Raw genomic sequence first — 6,000 nt, forward strand, 5'->3', positions numbered from 1 at the left:
CATCAGTAAAATGACCCCGCGCCAACGAAGGGGAAAGTCATCCGCCTGGTGGTCGACATATTTAATTCAAAATTACACGAGCAAATAAGGTTGTCCCCCTAGATTCAGCGCTGAATGACGACCATATTAGATTTGATTTTCTTTTTCTTGGCTGTTGTATTTTGAAATAATATTAACTTGAATCCTCTTTTAAAACACTAAGTATTCCTCATACGAGTTTGCAATTAGATAAGGACCACGCACGGTATTGCAATATCGTAAAACATCCATCCACTTACCCATGGCAGTAAAACAGCGGAAGTCATGAAAGATATGAAAGGGGCTGATTTAACATCTCATTCCGACTATTGCTTAGACACCAGGGGGACTTGCTGAATTATTGCGAATTTCGTTTTCCCTAGAATGCACCTTTTGTTTGAACATAAAAAAGGGACTAAATTCTATAGAATGAAAACATATGCTGTAGAAAAATGTCATAAATGTTACTCTAGAATTAAGGATGACATCTTTCATTTTCTCGCTTTAGCTTTTCTGGTTTATCTTAGCTGTATGGATTTACACTATTCACTGTAAGGGTTTTCAAGTGTTCCCATGGAGATTGGAGTTGTACACTGTTACTTATGCAGGAATTCGTTCTGGACGGAGGGGAAGGTTCGGAACTCTAAAGGAAGCGAGAAAATACGCAAATTATGTAGAAAATAGTATTAATTGCCAGAAAAATTGCATGATTTTGTGGTAGCACAGGTCCAATACTGTATCCAAGGGGGAGGGTTTGATCCTCCCCCCTCCGGAATGCTTGTCTGACTCATAAAAAACGTAACAAAAATGAATATAAACAAATTTTTCATGTGTTTTTTAAAGCTATTATTTGTGTTTTCAGTAAAGCGCTTGTTTTCTATAATCCTAAAAGTATAGGGAAACATAATTAGTTAGCTTTACTTTGTGCTAGATTTTTTATATATATTAGATAGACTGTGAAGTAATAATTTTTGGTCGTTTTAAGTTTCAACTTCGCTCTTTACTTCCCTCGGAAAAGCTTTGTTTTTAAAATTAATCTTTGTTCGTTTTTTATTAAAATTTAGCGTTGAAACAACGCTGCCATGATCTTTTTTATTTATACAGACTAATTTCTGTTCGTTTTAAGTTTTAATATCACTCCTTAGTTTCAGTTGAAAACTTATTTTTAATATAATTTCTGATTATCACTGATCTAGGGTTGCTAAGACAATTCTAGAAAATACTGCAGATAACCTTGAAAGCTACGAAAAACTTTCAGTCTATAGAATGAAGTTCATTATCCATACTTCAAAAAACAATACATGTTTTTCAGGAACTTTTATTTTTCGATGAGCAAAAAGCTGTTTTTATTCTGTCGATTTCGCCTGAAAAAGCCATAATGAAGACAGGGCTTTATAGATCGACTACTGACTAGCAAAAACTAGAAGGATACTGTAATAAAGTGAGCTGTTTAAGGGCTCATATAAAAGCTTATATTTATGCCTAATCACTTTTCAAAAATTTGAATTGATAACACATTCCCACAAAGTGCACTTTCAGTTGTTTCTTCCATTTTTTTTTTCAAATGAAAAAAGTGCCTTTTCCAATGAAATAACCAAAAAAAGGTGTTCTTCAAAACTTAGGCAGAAGCAGAAAAACTAAGGGGGCAAGGACATCCGATCCCCTCAATTACCGCCATTAGAACTACCAAACAGGCTTCGTCGCAGAGTGAAGTTTGAAGGTTTAATTCAAAACTGTTGATCATTCAAGCTTAATTTTTCGTAGATTTTTGTTAAAAAGTTTTAGTTTTAGTTAATTTGTTTTCGCAATAATCTTTCACTTTTAAGAGAAGTAAGCAATTTATGAAACTTACTAAGAGGGTCTGGAGGGGGAGTATGTGTGAGAGGTTCTTATAAACCTCCAGTTAAGGGCTTTGAACCACAATTATTGCAATGCTACCGTCTTACGCTTCCAATCTCTCCCACTAAACAATTGGCACCAAAAGTGCCAGTTTTAGTGCTATATGGGACTTATGGATGGTAAAATAGATAAAAAGCACGTAGATATGAGCAGTAGGTTTAAAATTAAGTAGGTTTAAATATTTAGTATATAGAGGTGATTAGCGATTAGGTTAGGCTAAGTTATGTAAGGTATTTAATATAATGCGTTCTGGGCGGCCTACTTTCCGTAATTCTTTGCCGTAGTTTTCTTAATTTTGTTTCTAAAGTATTATATTTTCTTCATAGTTTGGTATATTTCACGAGGATTAATCTAACTCTACTTCTTGGGTGTGTTCCATATAGTTAACAAGTGCCTGTTATTCCATTGTTCATAAATTTCGGCAAAAAATGGCTACTAAACGAGTATTATTAAACGAGAGATCTTCGGAGCCCCCTCCTAATAACGCATGCACTGTGTCTTCAGGATCACCCCCTCAATTGTTGGTTATACTCCTCCCTTTGACATTTAAAGCCATCAATTAAGCGTGTTTTGATGTATCAACAGCTACAAGGAGCATTTTGAAACGACTTTTTTTGCCAGTATCGAATTCACCCTTTGAATTCAAGCCCTCTTTTGAATGCTAGAAGGATAACTTTAAGGATGGTTTCAAGTAACATTAACAAGTGTCGGTTTAAAATCCTCTTCTAAGTTCAAGAGTCTCATGATACCTGATTATATTTATCTCTTCTTTTATTTTGGGAGTAATGGAAAACGGGTTCAACATAACAAAAGGGCGGCTTTGATTTTAAACGGAGTTTTACGGAAAATGTGTAATCTATTTGCTCTGTGAGTGTTAATCGCGGAAACTCATCTCCATATTTCCAAAAATATATTTATTTGAAGGACTGAACACTTGCTCCAACTTTTTTTTCCGAACTAATCAACTGCCTTAAAAAGATATGATTTTTTCATTGTGGCTTTTTCAGGCAAAGTCGGCCCGAATTAAATTTACCTGAAAAAAGTCACTTCAAATGTACCTCATCGCCTTTTAAGCCTTAAAAAGTACTAATGAAGACATGATCTGCCAGAAAAAGTCTAAGTAAGCGTGCGACTTCACCTGAAAACACTATAATGAAGAGACACGCCTTAACTAGCAGGTTTTTTCTTAAATATATGCCCAGCGATTTCAATCGGGGATATGTCTATTTTCAAAAATCAACTACACCAGTGGTATATGTCACGCGTGGCCGAAAGTGGTGTATTCTTGGGTGTACACCAGATGGTAAAGAATGGGAGGCCCCTCAGTCTTGATCCCACATTTCATAAGAGCTCACTACAAATGAGAAAAAACAACTAACACGGTTGCCGTCTCTGTTAATGCTCTATAAATACGGCAATTTAAAAAGTATTTCTTCATGTTTTCTTCGTGACGAAAACTTGAGAAACAACTCAATTTGGGAAGGGTCTTCTTCAATAATAATTCTCTTCATCTTCGGAAAAGGGGAAGGGTCGCTGGCAAGCTCTTTTGATACAGGGCTACAGTTGTTTTTTTTATGGCACTTGGTGTTTACCAACTATAGTGATCGCAAATTCTGTCGGTCTGTCTGTTTCGGTTTTGCTAGTTTAGGCACTTCCAGATAAGCTAGGACAATGACATTTGGCAGGCGTATCAGGGACCATACCAGATTAAATTAGAAATAGTCGTTTCCCCGATTCAATCATCTGGAGGGGAGTGGGGGTCGGTTAATTCGGGAAAATTAGAAAAAATGAGGTATTTTTAACTTACGAACGGGTGATCAGATCTTAATGGAATTTGATATTTAGAACAATATTGTGTCTCAGAACTCTTTTTTTAAATTTGGAACGAATCCGGTGACATTAGGGGGAGTTGGAGGGCGAAACCTAAAATCTTGGAAAACGCTTTGAATGGAGGGATTGGGATGAAACTTGGTTGGAAAAAGATACGTGATTGACATAACCAGGATGGATTTGCTCTCTTTGGGGGAGGGTTAATTCTGAAAATTGGGAAAATGAGGTATTTTTAACTTATGAAGGAGTGATCGGATCTTGATGAAATTTCATATTTAGAAGGACCTCATATCTCAGATCTCTTATTTTAAATCCCAACCGGACCCAGTGTCATTGGGGGGAGTTTGGGGGAACCAAAAATCTTGGAAAACGCTTGGAGTGGAGAAATGAGAATGAAACTTGGTGAGAAAAATAAGCACAAGTCTAAGATACATGACTTACATAACCGGACCGGATCCGCTCTCTTTGGGGGAGTTGGAGGGGTGGGGGTGGTAATTCATAAAAATTAAAAAATGAGGTATTTGTTAGATACGAATGGGTGATCAGATCTTAATGAAATTTGATATTTAAAAGGATCTTGTGCTTCAGATCTCTCATTTTAAATCTCGACCAGATCCGGTGATATTAGGGGGAGTTGGAGGGGGAAACCGGAAATCTTGGAAAACGTGAAAATTGAGGTATCTTTATCTTACGAATAGGTGATCGGATCTTAATGAAACTTGATATATAGAAAGATTTTATGTCTCAAATGCTCCATTTTCAATTCAAATCGGATCCAGGGACACAGGGGTTGGAGGGGGAAACAGAAATTTTGGAAACTGGAAATCTTGGAAAACGCTTAGAGTGGAGAGATCGGGATGAAACTTGATGGGATGAATAAGCACAAGTTCTAGATACGTGATTGACATAATTGGAACGGATCCGCTCTCTTTGAGGGAGTTGGGGGGAGGGGGAATTCTAGTGCTTTGGTGAGTTCGGTGCTTCTGGACGTGCTAGGGCAATGAAAATTGGTAGGTGCGTCAGGGACTTCACAAATTGACTTGATAAATTTGGTTTATCTCGATTCGACCATTTGGGGGGCTGAAGGGAGAGGAAAAATTAGAAAAAATGAGGTGTTCTTAACTTACGGGTTGGTGATCGGATCTTAATAAATTTTGATATTTAGAAGGACATCGTGACTCAGAGCTCTTATTTTAAATCCTGACCTGCATTAAGCCTCTGATTTTCCTTTTAAATCAATCTATTGATTCTTATAATTTTGCTAGAGCTCATACCATATGAGCTCTTGGCTCTTCCTACCTCGTCACAAGTGCCATATGAGCTCTAGCGCTTCTTATATTTGGGGAGGTGAACAGCTGCAGCTTGGGATGATTTTATTTTCGAAGTTTATTCTCGAAATTATAGTCGCGGGAAGCGTGTTTTAAGTCTGCATGGGAATTGCCAAAAAACAAATTGAAACGCCTAATAATGCCTAGTGAGTAGGTGTAGTGGAACTTAGACCTCCGGTTCCAGGTCACGTAAAGTTTTGCAACTGGATCCCATGGATCACAGTTGTAGAGCGACACATGCAACTGTATCTCGTGGGTAATGCTTCCGTATAACGTTTGCAGATACGTTTTGGTTACTGTAAGTTATTATCTCTAAGGTCAACGTATCATTGAAGAACTTCTGACATAAGTTCTGTATGTAAGGTAATCGTCGAACTGAGTGTTCGCCTTGTTTTCGTTTAGCATAAGATTCATTTTTGTATATAAAATAGTTGGTGTCTTCTTGCTTCCTTTTCGTGGCATTAAACAAGCGTCTGAAATGCATATTAACAGCATGCTGGAATTTTTTAGAAAAAAGAAATCTATTTTCAAAATCAGGATCAACGACAGAATTCTCCAAAAATTAAGAGAGGTGTCTTCAAAAGCTCAGGCTTTTGAAGAGATAATATGAAGTTCTATCATAATTAAAAATCATTTGATTCTGATCAAGTCACAGAAGACATTTTAATTGCTGGGGAAGAGCAATGGCAGCTCCAGTTATTAGAAGATCAATATCTGTCCATACGCGTCGAAAAACAAATCCTACCTTGTCTAGAAAAAAAAGTTACCGCTGGAATATCAAAATAATTGTTGCTTCATGACAACTTTGGAACTTATTTCTTGGTGAACAAAGCAACTAAGCCGTAGCAGTGTTTTAATACCACCGCGGTTTTACGCCACCATATGTTTTCCGCCACCTTTTAATTCAGGTAGGTCAGGATAGACA

This window comes from Artemia franciscana, chromosome 13, assembly GCF_032884065.1.
Source record: "Artemia franciscana chromosome 13, ASM3288406v1, whole genome shotgun sequence".
Lineage (NCBI taxonomy): Eukaryota > Metazoa > Arthropoda > Branchiopoda > Anostraca > Artemiidae > Artemia > Artemia franciscana.